At 41.6% G+C, this 22,833-nt stretch overlaps 1 pseudogene; it reads left to right on the plus strand.

Moving 5' to 3' along the window:
• Nucleotides 1–928: 928 nt before the first annotated feature.
• Nucleotides 929–1,310, plus strand: LOC138414828 (transcription initiation factor TFIID subunit 13 pseudogene; annotated as a pseudogene).
• The last annotated feature ends 21,523 nt before the right edge of the window (nt 1,311–22,833 follow it).

The following is a 22,833-nucleotide window of genomic DNA, read 5'->3' on the forward strand; positions in this document are numbered from 1 at the left end:
GAATCCCAGGGACAGGGGAGCCTGGTGGGCTGCCGTCTCTGGGGTTGCACAGAGTCGGACACGACTGAAGCGACTTAGCAGCAGCAGCAGCAGCACCGAGTCTTAGCTGCAGCCTGCAGGATCTTCCATCCTCCTTGTGGCATGTGGGATCTTTAGTTGCAGCGTGTGAACTCTTAATTCCCACACCAGGGATTGAACCTGGGCCCCCTGCATTGAGAGCACGGAGTCTTAGCCACTGGACCACCAGAGAAATCCTACCTATATAGCATTCTTACCAAAAAGGTTTAAGCTGAATCTAATTAAGAGGAAATAATCAGGCAAATCAAATTGAAAGAAATTGTGCAAAACAGCTGGCCTAGTCTCTCCAGGAAGTCAATGTCACAAAAGATGAAAAATAGCCAGAGAACTTGTCTAAACGAAAGGACACTGGGGAGACATGAAAACTAGTTTCTGTGTGAGCTCATTATTTGAATACTGGATCCAAAAAAATCATATGTCAATTGTGGAAATATGAATCTGAGTAGCAGATTAGATTACATTGTTTATAATTGCTAAACTTCTTGGTGTGACTGTTTGACTGTGGTTATGCAGGAGAATGCCCTTGATCTCAGGAGATATATACCAAAGTATTTGATATCTTCAACTGACTGCATACATATATACATGGAGAAAGAAAGTGTGATCAAGCAAATGTAGCAAATGATAAAATCAGTGACTCTAAGGAAAGGGTCTATAGACTTGCAATGTACTATATATGCGACTATTCCAAAAACTGAACGGCTTTCAAACTAAAAACTTGAGGAAAAAAATAGGCTTTGACCAGTGGCATAAGGAGAAAAAGATGAACTGAACCAATCAGTTCTTAGGAATTAGAACCTAAAAGCATAAAAAGAAACTGCTAGCTCCAAGGGAGGTAGGTACGCTGCAGATGTGGCTGGCTGGCGGGGTGGCAGATCCCACCTTTGAGGAAGAAAATGAAGAAACTGGAGGAGGTACAGCAGATGGACAAGGTAAAAGAAAGAGATTTTTTTCTAAAGAATTAAGGTGTATGATGTATGGGTTTGGAGATGACCAGAATCCTTATACTGAATCAGCAGATATTCTTGAAGGTCTTGTCAGAGTTCATCACTGAAATGACTCATAAGGCAAAGTCAATTGGAGGAAGTCATGGTCGGGTACAAGTTGAAGATATCATCTTCTTGATTCAAAAGGACCCAAGAAAGTTTGCTAGGGTTAAAGACTTGCTTACTATGAATAACGATTTAGAACATGCCAGAAAAGCATTTGATGAAGCAAACTATGGATCTTGACACCTATTGTACTTTCTGAAGCTTCACTATCTTCTGGGGAAACCATACTTAGTAACTATATTTTCCACAGTAAGGTCCAGATACCTAACCATGTGAATGAAAAACAGAGAACACAAAGTTTTCAGGCTTTATTTTCACATCTTCAATTTTAGAGTGATATGTGAGCCTTTAATTGCCTGCCAGTATATTACCATACTTGAATTACTTATTGGATTTTAATGACCACATGTAAGTCTAAGTATCTTTGGTTTGCAAACCATTCAGTTTCTTCTGACTCTTGACCATGTCGATGAATTAATATTTATATATGCCATTAATCATATTGTGCCATTGTAGGTTGTACTGCAGCTGTTTAATATGTGAAATCTAAATGGCGCCTTTGACTTTGATAGCTAAGATGTATTTCATGTATTTCTAAAGCTTTTAGACTACAGTAGTGTAAGTTATTAAAAGATAGTGAAATGGTTTGTGTTTCTTTTAAGGAGAAAATGACATTAGAAAATACAGCCTTTTGTAGGAATGTTTATTTGCCTTAAGATAATTTAATACTCTTCTTTAGATAACAAGAGTGGTTTAATTTTAATTTTTTATTTTTTGAGAAACTAAAAATTTCCTATGAATGTTTCTGTGTTGGAAGACTTACTGGATTAAAAATCTCTGGGGTTTATAATACACTATTCATCAGATTTTAAAAGAACTCATTTCCCCAAGTCAGATTAAAACTTCTGAAAGTGCTTTCAGTAGCAGGAATGGTATTGCTGAAAAAGTTGATGGCAGGTAAGCATTTGGTGTTTCATTAATGTATTTGTTAGTATTTATTTATTGTGAAAATGTGTACTTGACTAAAACCATGTGTGGCTATGGAAACCACTTTTGTAGTTCAGGATATACAAATTTTGTGTGTATTTGGCTCATTGTATTATTCCTGCACTTAGCTTAAAGTAAGGATTAAAATTGCATTTAAAGGGATCACTGGATACTACTCTTTGTGAAACTGAACGTTTTGTGTGCCACTTATAAACATTATCTATGAATCAGTACTTAGGAAGATTTCACTTTCTTAACCTATTAATATAAGGAATAAAGTATGAAAAATTAAAAAGATTACTTGAAAGAAAAGAAACTGCTAGTTAGCAATAAAGTTGTACGTGACAGAAAAACACGGCTGGATTTAAATGAAAGAAAATGAAAGTTGCTCAGTCACGTTCAACTCTTTGTGACCCCATGGACTGTATCCCACCAAGGATTGTCCAGGGATTGTCCATTGGATTGTCTAGGCAAGAATACTGGAGTGGGTTGCCATTCCTTTTTCTAGGGGATCTTCCTGACCCAGGGCCATCTGAGCCACCTGGGAAATCCAGTGCAACAGCAAACTAGGGAATTCCCCAACAGTCCAGCAGTTAAGACTCTGTACTTCTGCAGCAGGGCAGCAGGTTGGATCCCTGGTTGGAGAACTAAGATCCGGCATGCTGCAAGGGCAAAAACAGAAACAAAATAAAAAGCCCCAACAAACTAAAATTATATGCAAATCAAAATTATGAGGTGGGAGAATGCTACATAGCACTGTTTGAAAAACAGCAGCCAAGTATTCCTCCCATCTCTGTAGCACATGCCACTTCCCCCATCAGGAGGTGAAGTCTATTTCTCCTCTCTGATATGAACTTGTTTGGCCAAAGATATGCAGCAGAAGTGACACAGTGCCAGCTCTGGACCTAGAGCTGAAGGCGCCTGACTGCTTTATTCCTCTTGGAGCCTTGAGTCACCGTGTAAAGAAGCCCTGCTGGAGAGACTGGTCCAGCCAGCTCCCAGCTATTCTAGACACCCTAGCTGAGAAGCCACACTTGTCAGTGAAGCCAGCATCATCCTCCAGCCCCAGTCAAGCTGACCCAGCCAACACCTGACAAAGCAAGGATGAGCTGTCCCTGCCAACCCTTTCCTAAATCACAGTATCATGAGCCAATAAATAAATGGCTATTGTTGTTTTAAGCTAAAGAATTTGGGGGAGGTTTACTATGTAGCCAATAGGGAACAGAATAGACAATCAAGGACACAGAGATGCCTATAAGGAGAGTGAAAAAATTCCTGAGTTTTATCATTCTAGGTCATTCCACAGGTAGACTCAAAACAACCCCCACTCCTTTCTTAAGTTAAATTAAGCAGGGAGGGATGGATTGGGAGTTCGGGATTAACAGATGAAAACTATTATATAGAGAATGGTCCCAAAGTATAGCACAGGGAACTATATGTGATAAACCATAATGGAAAATAACATGAAAATGTATATATATATATAACTGAATCAATTTGCTATACAGCAAAAATTAACACAACAATGTAAATCAACTATACTTCAGTGAATTTTTTTTTAATGAATTAAGCAGGTCTCTGTTCTCTGTAATAGAATGAGCCAGACACAAATATCCCCTCCTATCTTTTCTCTTTGCAAATGTTCTCATTTTTCAAAGAGTCTGATGAATAGCTCTTAGTTGTGCTTGTCCCCACTCATTTCCTTATTTATTAACAGCACCTGAGTTTTTCAACAGTTTGTTGTGAAATGCATCATCAAATAAAAGGGGGGATAAAATCATTCATGCAACCTAAATATAATTATAGTGTAAACAACCATCCACTAAATTTGAGATATAAAACAAAGCCAGTCTTTCCAAACTCTCTGTTTACTCCTCTTCTCTACCTCCCAGCACTAAACACTGTGATGACTTCTGCCATTGATCATTTTTCCGCCTAGACATTTTTCCCTAAACATGCCTTAGTTTTGAAAATCTGAGTAGCAAGCACCAGTGAAGGAGGGTAAGGAAAGGGTGATGCTGCAACTGTTGAAGGAGATGAACTCAACTGTCTCTGGGTCATTGTCTGGGCTTCAGCTTCCTTGAGCATTTACGAGAGACTTTTATAGGAAAATCATGAGTAAGATGATGAGTAACACTGGGCATGGGGCTCAGCACCGTTGAGACGTGAGCCAGTGCCACAGCATGGGCCAGTGTTTAGCTGTTCAGCCAGGACACAGTCAGAAGGAAAGGCTGTTCTGTATCTTCTGTTCATCAGGACTTGCCCTCCAATTCTTCCAAGAGGTCAAAGCAGAGCATTTCTAGACACTATCTACAGCAGGTCAGGCAGCAGGGCATGCAAGAGTGATCAGCGGATTGATGAAGTTCAGAGAAAAATTTGGGCCAGACTCTCTGGGCATTTTGTCCTTGATTTACAAGTCTGTATGAGAGTGGGGTAGGGGGGCAATGGTGGTGGTGGCCCTCCACCATGTTGTCTCTCTTTGGGGTTGTACTGCTTCAATCTGTTTCCTTCCGAATCTAGTGCATAGCTGTCATCCTCAGATCGCCCATCATCCTCAGATTCCTTTCACCTTTCTCCTGTGTCAGATTCCTATTTATGGTATTCCATGCTGGAGGAGGAAATGAAAAACTACTCTAGTATATTTGCCTGGAGAATCCCATGGACAGAGGAGCCCGGGGGGCTACAGTCCATGGGGTCACACAGAGTTGGACATGACTGAGTGGCTGAGCATGTATGCACACCTTCCTCTTGGTATATTCTCTTGTTCAAAAAGCATAGCTTCCAGTAGCTTCTTCAGAAAGCATGAATGGGAGGGAAATACATCCTTGAAATCTTGCCTATCTGAAAATGTCTTTATTTACCCTCAAACTTGACTGATGATTTAGTTAAGTGGAGAATTCTAGATTGGAAAGCATTCTGCTTTGATATTTTTTAAAGAGTTGCTTTATTAATTTTTTTAGCTGAGCTGGGTCTTCATTGTGGTGAATGGGTTTTCTCTAGTTGCAGTGTGTGGGCTCAGTAGCCCCTCAGCATGTGGAATCCTAGTTCCCCAGTCAGGGACTGAACCCAAGTCCCCTGTATTGGAAGGTGTATTCTTAACTCCTGGACCACCAGGGTAAGTCCCTGCTTCAGTATTTTGAAGGCATTGCTCTGCTGTTTCCAGGGTTATTCACTGAAGTATGAAAAGTCAAACCTAATTCCTGATCTCCATCTCTTTTTCTCTCTCAAAGATTTTTAAATCTCTTTGACCCTGTGTCCTGAAATTTCATGATGATGTGTCCAGCTGGGTGGGACTCTTTTCATCCTTTTTTCTGAGCAGTCAAAGGACCCTTCAGTCTGGAAACTCATGTCTTTGAGCTTGGTAAATTTTTCTGTACTGTTCTATTGATGGCTCAGACAGTAAAGAATCTGCCTGCAATGCAGGAGACCTGGGTGTGATCCCTGGGCTGGGAAGATCCTCTGGAGAAGGGAAAGGCCACCCACTCCAGTATTCTGGCCTGGAGAATTCCATGGACTATACAGTCGGAAAGAGTTGGACACGACTGAGTGACTTTCACTTTCACTTTTATTGGTGACTACCTCCTTCAAATGTTCTCTGTTCTATCTAGAGCTCCTATTATTCAGATATTGAACCTCCCAGGCTTATACTCTAATATTCTCATCTTTTCTCTCCTATCCATCTCTTCATCTTCTTCAGGATTTTTTCAAGTTTATCTTCCAACTCTTCTATTACTTTTTTCAGGTCTACTATCCTGCCTTAATTTTTAAGGCTCTTTTTTATTCTCTTAATATTTATAATTATATAATCCTGTTCTTACAACAGGCCTCCCAGGTGGTTCAGTGGTAAAGAATCTGCCTGCCAATTCAGGAGACACAGGAGACTCAGGTTTGATCCCTGGATCAGGAAGATCCCTTGGAGAAGGAAATGGCAATCCACTCCAGTATCCTTGCCAGGAAAATTCCCTCAGAGGAGCCTGGTGGGCTATAGTCCATGGGGTCACAAAGAGTTGGAGACGACTGAGTGAGCATGCATACGTGTTCTTACAACATGAATTCGATATATTCTCTTATCTTTAGGAATTTATTAGTGAGAGATTTTTAAAGTATTTATACCCCTGTACCCTGTGTGGTTGTTTTGCTGTGTTTTTTCTTTTGTTTTTAAGTCTTATCTTCAATGTCAGAAGCAGGATCTGATTCTTTTGCAGGGAACTTTCTTCCACTCACATTTTCAACCCATACAAGTTGACTTACCATTTGCTAATTCTTTTGTCCTGAATAATATACTTAACTTGCCTGGGCTTTAGTTTCTTCATCACTTAAATGAAGATGATGATAGAATCTATTTTATTGGGTTGTCGAGGATTAAGTAAAATAATACAGAGGACACAGATTAAGTGCCTTTTCAAGCTTGGGAAGTCTAAATTGTCCAAGGTTACACATCTAATCATAGAAAACTCAGACTCAGATTTATGATTTGACACATAATTAGTGCTCCATAAATTTTGCTATTATGTAATAATAGTTTAGAAGAGAGGAGCACACGATCCAAGCCTGGCCAAAGAGATTCAGCACTGGGATGGTTACTGGAATGATTTGAAAGGAAAGACTCTTTTCTTATTAGGTTATTAAATTGATAAAACACCATCCCAGAGCTGCTACTAGCCTTCTGTGATGGTTAATGTTTTATGTCAAACTGACTATGCACTGGATGCCCAGGTAGCTGGTTGAACCTTATTTCTGGGTGGTCGGTGAAGATGTTTCCAGAAGAGACTAGCATTTGAATGAGTGGGCTGAGTAAAGCAGAAGGCCTTCCCCAATGTGGGTGGCTTTATCCAATCCACTGAGGGCTGACTAAAACAAAAAGGTGTGAAGAGGCTGCACTCTGCCTGACTATCTAAATAGCCCTCAAGCACTCCTAGTCCCCAAGCCTTCAAACTCAGACTAGAACCTATGCCATCAGCTCTCCAGCTCTCTGGCCTCTGATACACCATCGGCTCTCTTTGGTCTCCAGCTTACAGACGGCAGATTATGGGACTTCTCAGCCTCCATAATCACATGGGCCAGCACCTTATAATAAATCTCTTTCTAGTATTCATATTCACACATAATTTACAACAATATATAATTTAAGATTCCCTAATTTATACAGATAAAAATCTGGGGACCATGTAGGAATGGATAATAAGGGTGTGAGATGATAGTGGAAGGAACATAAAATTGATCAGGTCAAATATATTGCTATGGGCTCACTAAGCAGAGATTCTGCATTTAGTCTACAGCTTGGGAAGTTAGAAAGGGCTCTGACAGTTAGGTTGATTGGCTGAAATATGGGCCAAGAGGGCTTGGGGGGAGTGGCGCAGTGAGTGAACTAGAAATGCTGAACCCACCTTGGTTAAATGTGGAGGAAAGGATTCAAAGGATCAGGGAGATGGGAATGTTACAGGGGACCTGTCATTTATGGCTTAGCCACCTGGGAGGGTCTGGAAGACAGCACCACCGCTACTGTAAGAAGCAAACTTGTGAGGGGAGCCTCCTCAGAGCCTGGAGGAGCTCTGAGATCGCTCTTCCCAATAGGCTAGACCCCCCAGGGGGAACTGCAGCTAATGAACTGGGAAACCTAAAGGTGACGGGAATAGGAGACCCGGGTTCAATCCCTGGGTCAGGAAGACCCTCTCGAGAAGGAAATGGCAACCCACTCCAGTATTCTTGCCTGGAAAATCCCATGGACAGAGGACCCTGGCGGGTTACAATCCAGGGGGTCGCCGAAGAGTCAGACACGACTTAGTGACTAAACGACAACAACAAAAGGCGACAGGGGTAACTGGATTCCAGAACGGTGAAGGCCAGGTTGTAGCACGCAGCTCCCCAAAGGCAAGAGGGGCTTGACTGCCATAATGGGTAGCAGAGTCAAAGTATTAATCAGCCTCTCACTGACCTAGTTGGATGGTTGATGATGGTGTTCCAGAAGTGAAACAGATAGGAAGCCTATTAAACTTGATTTGTGTAAGCGAAAGAATTCCAGGTCAAGTGAACAAAATGTAACTAGAATAATGGTTCAACAGTCAATTCCCAGACTTGAGCCGGTTTACAGACCCAGAACCCCATGAATGAAGGGGAGGCCAGTCCCCTTGAGGAAAGAGCCTGGTATGCTATCCAAAATTTATGCTATCGATCTTTCTCCCAGCCTTCCCCTCAGGGGACCTATAGCTTTTACCAGAGTAACTGTGCATCGGTGGAAAGGAAACAATCAGACCTTTCAAGACTTTGGGGCATTGGCTCTGAACTGAAATTAATTCCAGGAGACCCAAAATGTCATTAGGAACCCACCAGTTAGAGGAGAGCCTAATGTAAGACAGGAGATCAATGGAGTTTTAACTCAGGTCTGTCTCATAGAGGTTCAGGGATCCTTGAGCCCATCTTGTAGTTATTTCCTCAGTTCCAGAATGCTTAATTGCAATAAATATGCTCAGAAGGTAGCAGAACCCCCTCACTGGTTCCCTGAAACTGTGAAATGCTAGCTAATATGGTGGGAAAGGCCACGCGGAAGCCCCCTGAGCTGCCTCTATGTAGGAAGGTAGTAAACCAAAAGCAATACTGCATTCCTGGAGGCATCACAGAGATCAGTGCTACCATCAAGGATGTCAACGATAAAGGGGTGTTGATTCCCACCACATCCCCATTCAACCTGCTTTTCTGGTCTATGCAGAAGACAGATGGGTCCTGGAGAATAACAGTGGATTATCATAAGCTTAACCAGGTAATAACTCTGATAGCAGATACCGTACCAGAGGTGGTTCCTTTGACTCAGCAAAGTAACACATCTCCTGGCACCTCACCTGCAGCTACTCATTTGGCAAATGCCTTTTTCTTCACCTCATCAAGCAGTCTGCTTTAGGTGGCACTGCCAATAATAGACCTTTACTGTCCTACCTCAGGGATATTTTACCTCTCTAGCCTAATGTCATAATTTAGTTCATAGGAATCTTGATCACCTTTCCCTGGGGCTTCCCTGGTGACTCAGACATAAAGAATCTGCCGGCAATGTGGGAGACCCAGGTTCAATCCCTGGGTTGGAAAAATCCCCTGGAGAAAGGGATTTTATCCCTTTATGGTAACTCTCTCTGGTATTCTTGCCTGGTATCCCATGGACAGAAGAGCCTGGCAAGCTACAGTCCATGGGGTTGCAAAAAGTTGGATACGACTGAGCAACTAACACTTCACACACTTCCTTTCCACAAGCTATCACTCTGGTGCACTACACTGACATTAGTCTAATCAGACTAATGACTAGAGCACTAGTAAGCAAGAAGTAGCAACTACTCCACACTTGGTAAGACTCTTGCCCACCAGAAGGTGGGAAATAAACCCAACAAAAATTCAGTGAGTAGAAGGTAGTTATCAATACCAGCCACATGGCTAGTCAGAGTAATGAGGATTGTTAACTCATAGAGGTTTCCTTCTTATTTTGTTATGATTGTGTGTGAGTTATCTTTTCTTTCCTCTCTTATTTCCTTATCATGCAACATAAGATGTACTGACTTGAGACCATAGTATTTAAGTATTGTTAATTCTACATCATACCGTTTAAGTTAGAGGATAACAAGGAGAGTAAACATCACTCAGGGGCTTTACCTCCTCTTCTGAGGAAGGGGCTAGTGCATTTTCAGTTGTATTGTGGCCGGTGGAATTAAACCTTTATTATTCTTTACTTGGAGATTAGTATGGTTTAAGAAGATACACATGAGCATCAGCTTAACGGGGTGGGCGTGTGATGGTTCATTTTATGTGTCAACTGGATTGGGCCACAGGGGTGCCCAGACAGCTGGCTACAAATTATTTCTGGGTGTGTTTGCCTGAAGGTGTTCCAAGAGATTAGCTTTTGAGTTCCTGGACTGAGGAAAGAAGACGGCCCTCCCCAGTGTGGGTGGGGCTCATCAAATCCACTGAGAGCCCAATAGAACAAAATGGTGGAGGAAGGCTGCATTCACATTCCACCTGATCCTTTGGGTCAGGACTTCAATCTTTTGCTTTCAGCAGTTCGGGTCTTGGGCTTCAGACTCAGCCTAGAATCTACACTGTCAGCTCTCTGGCTGTCAGCCTTTGAATTACACCATCAGCTTTCTGGGTCCCCTTGGCTCTGTTTATCTGGAGAAAACTGACTAATACACCCTCTTTAACAGCTCTCAAGGAGAGTCTATGTAAAAGTAAAACCAACACAAAATAAGAATTAAGAGATGGAAACAGATTACTCATGATGATGTGAGTCCCCAGATCCAACCTGCCTGAGGTATTACGTGCCCTGACTTTCTAGTACCATGAATCAATACATTTCTTTCTCTGAAGCCACTTTTAGTTGAGTTTTCATCACTTGCACAGACAAATTGCAACACAATGAGAACATACCATTTTGAACTTATGTATTTCACTTAATATATCATTACCATATTTTCATGTTATTAAAATTATACTCCAACATTATTTTCTTTGAAGATGTTTGCTCCTTGGAAGGAAAGTTATGACAAACCTAGACAGCATCTTAAAAAGCAAAAACATCACTTTGCCAACAAAGGTCCATATAGTCAAAGCTATAGTTTTTCCAGCAGTTATATATGGATGTGAGTTGGACCATAAAGAAAGCTGAGTGCCGAAGAATTGACCCTTTTGAGCTGTGGTGCTGGAGAAGACTCTTGAGAGTCCCTGGCAAGGAGATCAAACTAGTCAATCCAAAAGGAAATCAACCCTGAATATTCATTGGAAGGACTGATGCTGAAGCTGGAGTTCCAATACTTTGGCCACCTATTGTGAAGACCCAACTCATTGGGAAAGACTGATGCTGGGAAAGACTGAAGGTAAAGGAGTAGGGTGCTGCAGAGGATGAGATAGTTAGATAGCATCACTGACTCAATGGACATGAATTTGAGCAAACTCCCAGAGATAGTGGAGGACAGGGAAGCCTGGCGTGCTGCCATCCATGGGGTCGCAGAGAGCCGGACACGACTTAGTGACTCAACAGTAACAATAAATTAGAACTAAGAGACACTCAACAATTTCCACACAAGTTTTAAGCCTCACTGTTGAGATACTTTTTTTTTTTCCCCTAACCCTTTCAAGTATTTTTGAGGCTCCATCTTCCTGAAGATTGCCTCCAGACTCAGGAGGAACAAGCAGGTAAATCCTTCAAACAGACAGAAATGATAGTGGTGATGGCCACCTAACTCCACGTGTGAACATCCATCCATGACTGTTCTGTTACTGAAGACGGGAGTGGGGGGTGGGGGGCCAGGGCAGGTTCAAGGAAAACTCCCTCTTATTCTTGAATAGCAACAATAAAGTTTAAGTAAGCAAATTCAAAAGCAGAGACATTACTTTGCCGACTAAGGTCCATCTAGTCAAGGCTATGGTTTTTCCTATGGTCATGTATGGATGTGAGAGTTGGACTTTGAAGAAGGCTGAGCGCCAAAGAATTGATGCTTTTGAACTGTGGTGTTGGAGAAGACTCTTGAGAGTCCCTTGGACTGCAAGGAGATCCAACCAGTCCATTCTGAAGAAGATCAGTCCTGGGATTTCTTTGGAAGGAATGATGCTAAAGCTGAAGCTCCAGTACTTTAGCCACCTCATGCGAAGAGTTGACTCATTGGAAAAGACCCTGATGCTGGGAGGGATTGGGGGCAGGAGGAGAAGGGTACGACTGAGGATGAGATGGCTGGATGGCATCACTGACTCGATGGATGCGAGTCTGAGTGAACTCCAGGAGTTGGTGATGGACAGGGAGTCCTGGTGTGCTGCGATTCATGGGGTTGGACTGAGCGACTGAACTGAACCGAACTGAAGCAAAGCTGAACAGGATTTATATTCAAAGAGCTCAAGTAGGAATTCTGCAACAAAGTTCTTCCTTTGTTGTGACATTTATCTTTTGCAAGGAGGGTAGAACTTTGTGGTTATTTGTTTAATATGTAGTCTGTCATCGCCATCTTTTTCTCTAGAAAGGAAAGAAAACAATTTTATGACTAATGTCAGAGAGTTTTTCTGCTTATAAACAGGATTTTAAACAGTGTTTCCTGAGAGTCATAGAGTAGGAATATTTTGAGTACGGGTCATACAAATCCACTTGAACTAGCTTACATTTGTGAAGGAAATTGTATTTTAAGGACCTGGAGTTAGCCACAGAACTCAAGGGCAGAGATCTGGCTGGTCCTCAAAAACAGGCTCAAAAGAGTCTGGAATCAGGGATTAGATGCTTCCAGAAAGTCCTGTTTATCTCATCAGTCTGAAGTATCAGCCTTCCAAATTCCTGGGAAGGATTGGCCAGCCACAGTCAGGTACTTATCTCTAAAGCAATCAACCTCACCCAAGAAAAGGGTATGAACCTGAGGATTGGGGGAGGTCAAATTCCCAGAAACCTGCTATTGGGAGAGTCCCCAAACCTCACAGAAGAAAAAGCTTGTAGTTCAGTCGCTAAGTTGTGTCCAACTCTGTGACCCCATGGACTGCAGCACACCAAGCTTCCCTGTCCTTCACAATCTCCTGGAGTTTGCTCAAACTCACATCCATTGAGTTGGTAATGCCATCCAACCATCTCATCTTCTGCAGCCCCCTACTCCTTTTGCCTTCAATCTTTCCCAGCATCAAGGTCTTTTCCAAAAAAAAACTTAGAGGAGGGGAAAAAAATAGGGAAGGGGAAGACTTCCTGATTTGATCAAATATTCTAGACACTCCCTTTTGGGTGGAGGAGGCTGGATTGAGTCTTGGCATCCTGGCTATTTCCTTATTTAGCAACCAGGTACAGGCAGTGCCCCCTGGGTCAGGATTCTGGCCATGGCCATCTTCTCTTCACATAACCATCCTTGGCAAAGCTCATCTATTTCCAATGCCTTGAAACACCATCTATATGTTGACTGTTATTGTTCTGTTTCTAAGTAGTGTCCAAATTTTGCAACCATGGACTACAGCACGCCAGGCTCCCATGTCCTTCACTATCTTTCAGAGTTTGTTCAATTCATGTCCATCAAGTTGGTGTTGCCATCCAACCAACTCATCTTCGGTCGTCCCCTTCTCCTCCTGCCCTCAATCTTTCCCAGCATCATCAGGGTCTTTTCCAATGAGTTGGCTCCTCGCATCAGGTGGCCAAAGTATTGGAGCTTCAGCTTCAGCATCAGTCCTTCTAATGAATATTCAGGGCTGATCTTCTTTAGGATTTACTGGTTTGATCTTCTTGCTGTCCAAGGGACTCTCAAGAGTCTTCTCCAGCACCACAATTCTTTCAACTGATAAAAGCATCAATTCTTTGGCTCTCAGCCTTCTTTATGGTCCAACTCTCACATTCGTACATGTCTATTGGAAAAACCATAGCTTTGACTATACAGACCTTTGTTGGCAAAATGGTGTCTCTGTTTTTTAATATGCTGTCTACGTTTGTCATAGCTTTCCTTCCAAGAAGAGTCTTTTAACTTCATGGCTGCAGTCACTGTCCACAGTGATTTTGGTGCACAAAATTTTGACAGCAGAGTCATCCATACAGCAGAGCATAAGCCTAGAGGCACTGGGAGCCAACACATACGAAAGGGAATGGATCCATTCATAAGAACCCTAAATAATTCAGATCAATTGCCTTTGGTGTGGTAAATGAATCAGATGCAGGTCAGAGGGGGTGGGCAAAGGTGGACAAATTAGGGTCCTGCTGCAATAGCCCAGACAACTTCAACAGGGAAAAAGATCATGGAGATGCAGGGATACTAAAGAATTCAAGAGACATTTAAGAGAGAAAATCAACAAGGCTTGCAAAAGGGGAGGAGACAAGAGTAACTTTTAGATTTTGACATGCATAACTAATATCTGATGAAAATGATTCTGATGTTGGGAACACTGGAATAGGATTAGGTTTTGGGAGAAAGATCATGAGTTCAGGCTGAATGTGTTGAGACTGATAAGTCTTTTAATAGTGAAAAGATGATACACAGCAGGCAACTGTGTACAGGGAACCTCGGTGGAGAGGTGTGGGCTGGAGGTATAAATGTAATCTTGTTAAAATTAATTTATTTGTAATTGGAAGATAACTGCTTTACAATATTGTGTTGGTTTCTGCCATATATCAACATGAATCAGCTGTAGGTATATATATGTCTTCTCCCTCTTGAACCTCCCTCCCACCTCCCACCCCATCCCATCCCTCTAGGTTATCACAGAGCACCGGTTTGAGCTCCCTGTGTCATACAGTAAATTTCCACTGCCTATCTAATTTTACATACGGTAACATGTATGTTTCAATGCTACTCTCTCAATTCATCCCACCCTCTCCCTTCTCCTTCCCCAAGTCTGTTCTCTATGTCTGCATCTCCACTGCTGCCCTGCAAATAGATTCATCTATACCATCTTTCTAGATTCCATATGTATGTGTTAATACATGATATTTGTCTTGCTCTTTCTGACTTACTTCATTCTGTATAATAGGCTCTAGGTTCATCCACCTTATTAGAACTGAGTCAAATACATTCCTTTTTATGGCTAAGATTCCATTGTGTATATATACCACAATTTCTTTATCCATTTATCTGTTGATGGATGTCTAGGTTGCTCCCATGTCCTAGCTACTCTAAATAGTGCTGCGATAAACACTGGGGTGCATGTGTCTTTTTAAATTATGGGTTTTCTCAGGGCATAGGCCCAGGAGTGGGATTGTTGGGTCATATGGTAGTTTTATTCCTAGTTTTTTAAGGAATCTCTATACTACGCTCCATAGTAACTGTATCAATTGCTGGGGGGTGTGGAGTAAAGGGAACATGCTTGCACTGTTGGTGGAAATTCGAACTAAACGTAATCTTAATCCTTGTCACCATGAAGTGCTCTAGTCCAGCCCCAGCTTCCATCATAGCCTCCTGACCGTGTTGCCTAATCCACTGGTCTCCAGTCTACTGACATGGAAACTTCAGTGAATGGTTCAGAATGTCACTCCCCGGTATGGGATCCTTTCCATTAATTTCATGATAGAATTTCCCAGCAGGGCACAGATTCCTGGGATTTGCCTGACTACATCAGACTGGACACAACAGAAGGTCAGATAATAATCAACCTGACACTGGTATAAAAGGGCAGGATTCAATAGGACACAATCAAAAATCTCTTTATTCCTTTTTTTTTCAATATGTATATACAGGGCTTCCCTCATGACTCAGTGGAAAAGAATCAGCCTGCCAATGCAGGAGACACGGGTTTGATCTCTGGTCTAGGAAGATCGCGCATGCCGTGGAGCAACTGAGCCCGTGCACCACAACTACTGAGCCTGTGGTCTAGGAGCTGGAAGCCCAACTACTGGGCCCACTCGATGGTGCCCTAGTGCCAGTGCTCCGCAACGAGAGAAGCCACTGCGATGAGAAGCCCACACACCACAACCAGAGAGTAGCCCTTGCTCTCCAGAATAAGAGAAAGCCTGTGCAGCAATAAAGACCCAGTCCAGTCAAAAATAAATTTAAAAATTATTTTCAAATATATATATATAAATCCCACTTTGTTTTTAATTTTATTATTTTAAAATTATTTTTATTTATTTGGCTGTGCCAGTTCTTAGTTGCAGCATGAGAATTCTTATTAATGGTTGCACCATATGAGATCTAGTTCCCTGACCAGGGATTGAATCTGGGCCCCCTGCATTGGGAGGACAAAGTCTTAGCCACTGAACCACCAGGGAATCCCCAAATCTCTTTCTTCTTAACCCTCCACTGTTCTCAGATCTGCTGTGTAGCATCTCCCTTCTGGACCTCTGGATTATATTACCACCTGTAGCTTTCTTTTAAATTGTTATCAAAATATAAGCTACATATAGAAAAGTATACATATCATGTATATACAGTCCAGTGAATTTTCACAAACTGAATAGACTTACATAAGTAGCATCTGAGATCCTATAGCCCGTTGTGTTACTTTGGCTGTTCGAATTATGATAATTTCAGATATTAAAAGGCCTAGTCTAATCTATTACTAAATTTGCATTTCTCATCCAATTCAAAGTATATTTACTTCCTCCCAGTTCAGGTTTGAGACTCAGAAACGCCACAAAAAGGAAAATGGAGGGAGTAGTCTATAACTTTAAATATTTTCTTTCTGGTTTTTCCCTTCCTTCCTCTCCCCTACCTATACTACTCTGGCTTCTCCAGAATCAGGATGAGGAAAAGGATGAAAGGTGAAAGAGCAAAGATCAGGTACCTCTCTGGGTACCTCCCTAATCTCCAGACGGTGTAAGTAAGATTATCCCAAGAATTCTTTCTCCACACTTTCCTCATATCCAGGAAGCAGCACAAGGCAGCCTCCTTTTTGTGATTCAACCAGCACCCACTTAGGAAGGAGAGGGGGGATCCTCTTGAAAAGCACCCCAAGTCTTACTTTTATTTTTTGGCTGGCCGCACCATACAACATGTGAGATCTTAGTTCCCTGGCCGGGGACCCAACCTGCACCCCCTGCTTTGGAAGCATGGAGTCTTAACCACTGGATTCCATACCACCTAACTTGGCTACACTGAGCCACCAATTCTTCAAAAAAACGACTGCACACTTTCTTCCTGATTAACCCCTTTCTTCTGTTAAATATAGATTGGAATAGAAGAATTACAATTCATAAGTACAAAAGCAAGGACAGAACATCACCATTTTGTAATCCTTGATGAAGGATTACAGATCTAGGTAACAGCCCTAACAATTAGTAAAATCATTAGGCAAATGGTCAACATAGTGGATCAAGCTGATAACCTACTCTATTATTACACATTAATATGTGTTAATTTATGGAATAGCAACATATATAGTGTGTGTGTGTTTGGTTGCTAGCAGTATATTGGCATAAGGATAAATGTATAAATCACTGGGATAGAGTACAGATATAGACCCATATATATACAGTCAATTGATCATGAACAAAGATTCTGAGGTAATTTAGGACAGTTTTTTCAACAAAAGATTAGTCTTCTCAACAAAAAGTCCTGGAATAATTGGATGCGTGTGCATGCTCAGTCATGTCCGACTCTTTGCAACTCCATGGACTGTAACCTGCCAGGCTCCTCTGTCCATGGAATTTTCCAGGCAAGAATACTGGAGCAGGTTTCCATTTCCTTCTCCAGAGGATATTCCCGACCCAGGGATCAAACCTGTGTCTCTTGCGTCTCCTGCACTGGCAGGCAGATTCTTCACCACTGAGCCACCTGGGAAGCCCAGAATAATTGGATATCCTTATGCAACCCATTTTAGTATTCTTGCCTGGAGAATTCCATGGATAGAGAAGCCTGGCAGGCTACAGTCCATGGGGTCACAAAGAGTCAAACATGACTAAGCAACTAGCACACGCACACACACACACACGATGCAAAAGAACGGATCTCAACCCTTACCTCATACCATACACAAAAACAACTCAAAGTAAGTCATAAGTTTCAGTAATAACTGAAACTATAATATGTTTAGACAAAAACATAGGAGAATTTTTTAGTGTTGATTTGGGTAAAGTTTTCTTAGGTAAGACAAAAAACGTATCAACTATGAAAGGAAAAAAAACTGATAAATCAAAAACTTCAAAAGACACTATTAAGACAATGAAGATGCCACCGCTGAGACCAAGATGACCACAAGAATCGCAGCCTTCCTTAAGAATGTCTGGGCCAAGGAAGCAGTGCTAGCGGCATCCTTCTCCCTTGGGGGCCTCGCTGTAATTCTGCCTGCACTCAGTCCCTACACCGAGTGCTCACTCACCATCAACCAGGCCACACCCTACAACTACCCAGGGAGAGGCCCCCTCCTCTATGGCACCAAATAAACATGTGAAAACCACACACACACACACACAAAAGACAACGAAGAGACATGCCATAGACTGGGAGAAAATATCTGTAAAATATGTATCTAGTAAAAGAATTGCATCCAGAATATATAAAGAACTTTTACAATTCCATAATAAGACCAACAACACAATAAAACAAAATAGGTCAAATATTTTAACAGCCACATAACCAAAGAGGACGTATGAATGGCACACAAGCATATGAAAGGGTGTTCAAGATCATCAGTCACCAGGGAAATGCAAATTAAAACTGGAATGACTAAACCTTAAAAGACTGTCAATACCAAATGTCGGTGAGGACGCAGAGCAACTGGACCATTGCTGGTGGGAAAGTCAAATGGTACGACTACTTTGGAAAACAATTGCAGTTTCTTATAAAGTTAGACGTATAATTACCATATGACTCAGCAATTTTACCCCATGTGTTTATCCAAGATAAATGAAAACATGTGTCCACACAAACCCTTGATGATGTATATTCATAAAAGCATTAAATCATGTTCAAAGCAGAATTATTCATAAAGCCCCAAATTGGAAACAATCCAAACATACATGGACAAGTAACTGAATAAACCAACTGTGGTATTTCTATAGAATAGATTACTACTCAGGAAAAAAAGAGTGTCAAAAAAAAGGAATGAATTGAAGATGAAATAGATACACTTCCTCCTCTACTTCCCACTAAGTACAGCTAAAAACTATGAACATCATACATTAAAAAAAGTAAGACTCTAAAAGGTAGAGATAATAAGACAGACAAGCTAGGGACCTTGGGAACAACATGGCAGTGAGTTTCCTGGGTTTTCGTTTTGCCTCACATAGCTCAGTCTGGACTCTGGAGAAGCTACCAACCCGGAACACCAATGGGCACAAACAAAATAATCCCCAAGAAATCTATCTGGTCAAAAGAATAGAAAAGGGGCAAATCAGCAAGACAAAAACCTCCTTCCTTCCTTCCTATTCCAGCCAGACACCATGGGAAGAACCATAGCCCCATCACCACTGATATCAGCTGAATGGGGAGCCCAGACTTCCACTCTTTTTCTTTGTTTTAAACATTCATTACTTATTTATTTAGCTGCACCTGGATCTAGTAGCAGCACATGGGGTCTTCAGCCTTTGTTGCAGCATGTGGGTTCTGCAGTTGTGGCACACAGGATGTTTATTTTAGTTGTGGCCTGTGAACTCTCAGGTGCGGCTTGTAGGATCCGGTTCCCTGACTAGGGATCGAATCCAGGGCCCCTGCACTGGAAACATGGGGTCTTAGCCTCTGGACCACCAGGGAAGTCCCCAGACTTCCATTCTTGCCTGGCTGTAACAAGGTACCTCTAAGGTACTGCTGGGGTGGTATGGGAGAAGATGTGGTAGAGATCTAGGACTTTCATCCCTACTTGGAGCCTCCCTTCACAAGGTGATCACAGACTCCCATTCCCACCCAGTGATAACAAGGTGCCACTCCCACTCCCCACCAGACTCAGAGGAGGCCAAGGGCATTGATGGAGTAGATTAAAAAACATGACTCAGCTAGACGCAAGAACACTATGCTGAGTGAGAAAAAAAAATAAGCCAGTCTCAAAAGGCCATATACTATTCATTCCATTTGTATAATATTCTAGAAATGACAAAAATACAGAGATGGAGAATAGAATCGGTAGTTGCCAAGGATCAGGGATGTTGAGGGGAGGAGGGAGAATGTGAAACCAGGGAGGATGCATGCCTGTGTGCTCAGTCATATCTGACTCTTTGTGATCAAACCCTAGCATCTCCCGCATTGGCAGGCGGATTCTTTACACTACATCACCGGGGAAGCCCTGAAACTGGGAGACCTCTGGGTTAAGGGAACAGTTATATATGTCACTTGCAGTGGTGGTTACAATGGTAAAGAATCGTCCTGCAATGTGGGAGACCTGGGTTCAGTCCCTGGGTTGGGAAGATCCCCTGGAGAAGGGAAAGACTACCCACTCCAGTATCCTGGCCTGGAGAATTCCACAGATTGTATAGTCCGTGGGGTCGCAAGGAGTCAGACACGACTGAGCGACTTTCAGTATATACACCTATTGTGCCAGTGTTAATTTCTGGGTTTTGATCTTGTACTATAGTTAACATTAAGGACCTCTTTGCAGTTTCCTGTGAACCTATAAATATTTCAAAATAAAAGTTTTTTAAAAATGAATGAACTAATGATACCCATAATAAAGTAGAAATCACAAAGACATAATGTTGAGTGGATAAAAACATGATTCCATTTATATAACTCTAGAAAAGAGAAATCTAATCTATAGTAACTGAAAGCAAACCAGTGGTTGCCTGGGGCTAAGGAGGTTGACAGGTGTGGGTCACAAAAGAATATTTTAGGTTAATAAAAATGTTCCATATATTTATGTGGTCACAGATAGAAGGTCAAAGCTCACGGGAATTTACACTTAAAATGAATGCATTTTATTGTACCCAAACTATTCCTCACTAAAGCTGATTTAAGATCACAATAAATGAAAGAAGGTTATCAAATCAAAGAAAAAAGAAAATATTTTAATGTACAGTAAGATTAAATTTTGTTTTCATTATAAAATATGGCATTTTTTGGCCATTTGAGTATAAGATGGATGAGAAAGTCACATCTAATTTTAATACCCAATATTTACATAAAAGCCTTGCTAATACTGACACTTTGCATAGATTTCCAGGTAGTATTCGGACATTGTATACCCTCAGATCATCCTCAAAGACTGAGAGCTGGAGCCTTCAAGGCACATGGGTTGATCAATTACTTCACTAGCTATGTATGGTGTAGGCCACCTGAAGCCAGAAAGTGACCACAGTTGCACAAATATAATGGAGGGGAAGCGATATTTCAGTATAAGGGTTGCTTGATATAATTCAGTCTGATTACAAGAGAGAGAGGGTAAGATCTAGCCACCACCTGAAACAGTCAACTTAGTACACAGAAGTACAGAGTCACCACCATATAACCCCAGAGAGAACCCGCAATTTAAAACTTTTCTAAAAAACGGCAAATTATTGATGACAAAATCTCTACACTACCTTCACAGTTTTCCTGTAAATCTAAAACTATTATAAAATTAAAGTTTACCTTTTAAAAAGAACTTATTCCTTTATAAAATAACCCACTGAACTTTATATACAAATACTGTTGACGCTGCGACCTGAGCAGGAGTTGTGACATTTTTGAAACATGAATCAGTGAAACCTTCATGACATCACCAGCTTTACATGCTGCTTTTTGATGTTAGGTGGAGACCACAAAAGTACTCACAGATGCATGCTCTAGAGTGGATTTGTGGAAGAGAGACTTAGAAAACTGCACTCAAAATACACCCCCCAAAACCTATCAGTTAACTATTGCTGCTGCTCATAAAAATGCTTTTAGATGCCAGGAACGATGGAAAAGATAACCAATACTAATATAAAACTAACAAACTTGTTGACCAGTGGACAGCTGCTCTCTGCCTACTGATGAAAAGATCTGGAACAATAACTGTGAACAAATACAAATTGAATGAGAGAAACCACGTTAAGGAGACCTACTTTTTTCTTTACTGAAGTATGGTTCATTTACAATGTTATGTTAATTTCTGCTACACAGCAAAGTAATTCACTTATACATAAAATGTATTCATTTTCATATTCTTTCCCATTAAGGTTTATCAGAGGATACTGAATATAGTTCTCTGTGCTATATAGTAGGGCAGTGTTGTTTATCCATCCTATAAATACTAGCTTGCTTCTAACCCCAACTCCTAGTCCTTCCCTCTCCCACCCCCACTCTTGGCAGCCACAAGCCTATTCTCCATGTCTGTGAGTCTATTTCTGTTTTGTAGATACACTCATTCGTAAGGAGACTTACTTTAAAGTAGCTCATCCGGGCCAGCTGGTGGACAGAACTGTCCTGCCACCCCTCCAAAGCTAGAGAGGTAGGCACTGGGACAAAACCCACTCCCCTCAAAAAAATACCTACCACAGTTGTTCAGAAGGAAAAAAAAACCACCCAGAATTTCTACTGCCAATTATATATAAGAGGAAAAAGGAAATATTAAATAGTGACTCAAAGTGAAAATATAAGGCCAGTCACTGGGCAGTCTTCCCATGACCAAATGCAATGCCTTTTAAACTAACTGACTCACCCAAAGAGTTTCTAGAAATAGGACAAAAGTCAGGAGATGCCAGGTTCCCACCCCTGAGAGGAGAAAGTCCCAGCAATTAAGAAAAGAGTACCAGGACTTCCCTGGTGATCCAGTGGCTAAGACTCCGAGCTTCCACTGCAGGGGGCCTGGTTCAATCCCTGGTCAGGGACCTAGATCCCACTTGGCACAACGGTGAGTTTGCATACCAAAATGAAGATTAAAGATCCTGTGCACCACAACTAAAGACCTGGCACAGCCAAATAAATAAATAAAAATAAATATTTAAAAAGGAAGAGTACAACTTAGAAAAGGACCCTAGAAAGAGAGTGAGAAATCCATATCCAAACCCACTTATACATATTCCAGGCTGCCTGGAGAGAATGGCGCTCACAGGCTAACATCATGTTCTAAGTCACTATCTCTTGAACTCAGTCCACAGGTGCCCAGGTGCTCCAGCCTACAGACTGTCACTGCCTACACATCACATTATTAGCATTCTTTGTATCCATGTATCAGAAAGTCAATTCAAAGCGGCTTTTAAATAAAAGGAAAAGACATTGATTGGTTCCTGTAATCTGAAAAGCCAGGAGCAATCTGACCTCAAATGTGGCTGAATGATGGGGTTCAAACAATACCGTCAGGATTCAGTCTCTCCTGTCATGATTCAGCTTTGCTTTCCTTGACGTGGGCTACATTCTCTGTTAGGTTTTTTTTAAGTGGAGGCCACTGCTGTCAACAGGGCTATAGTCTGCAAGTT

The sequence above is a fragment of the Ovis canadensis genome, chromosome 11 (assembly GCF_042477335.2).
Source record: "Ovis canadensis isolate MfBH-ARS-UI-01 breed Bighorn chromosome 11, ARS-UI_OviCan_v2, whole genome shotgun sequence".
NCBI lineage: Eukaryota > Metazoa > Chordata > Mammalia > Artiodactyla > Bovidae > Ovis > Ovis canadensis.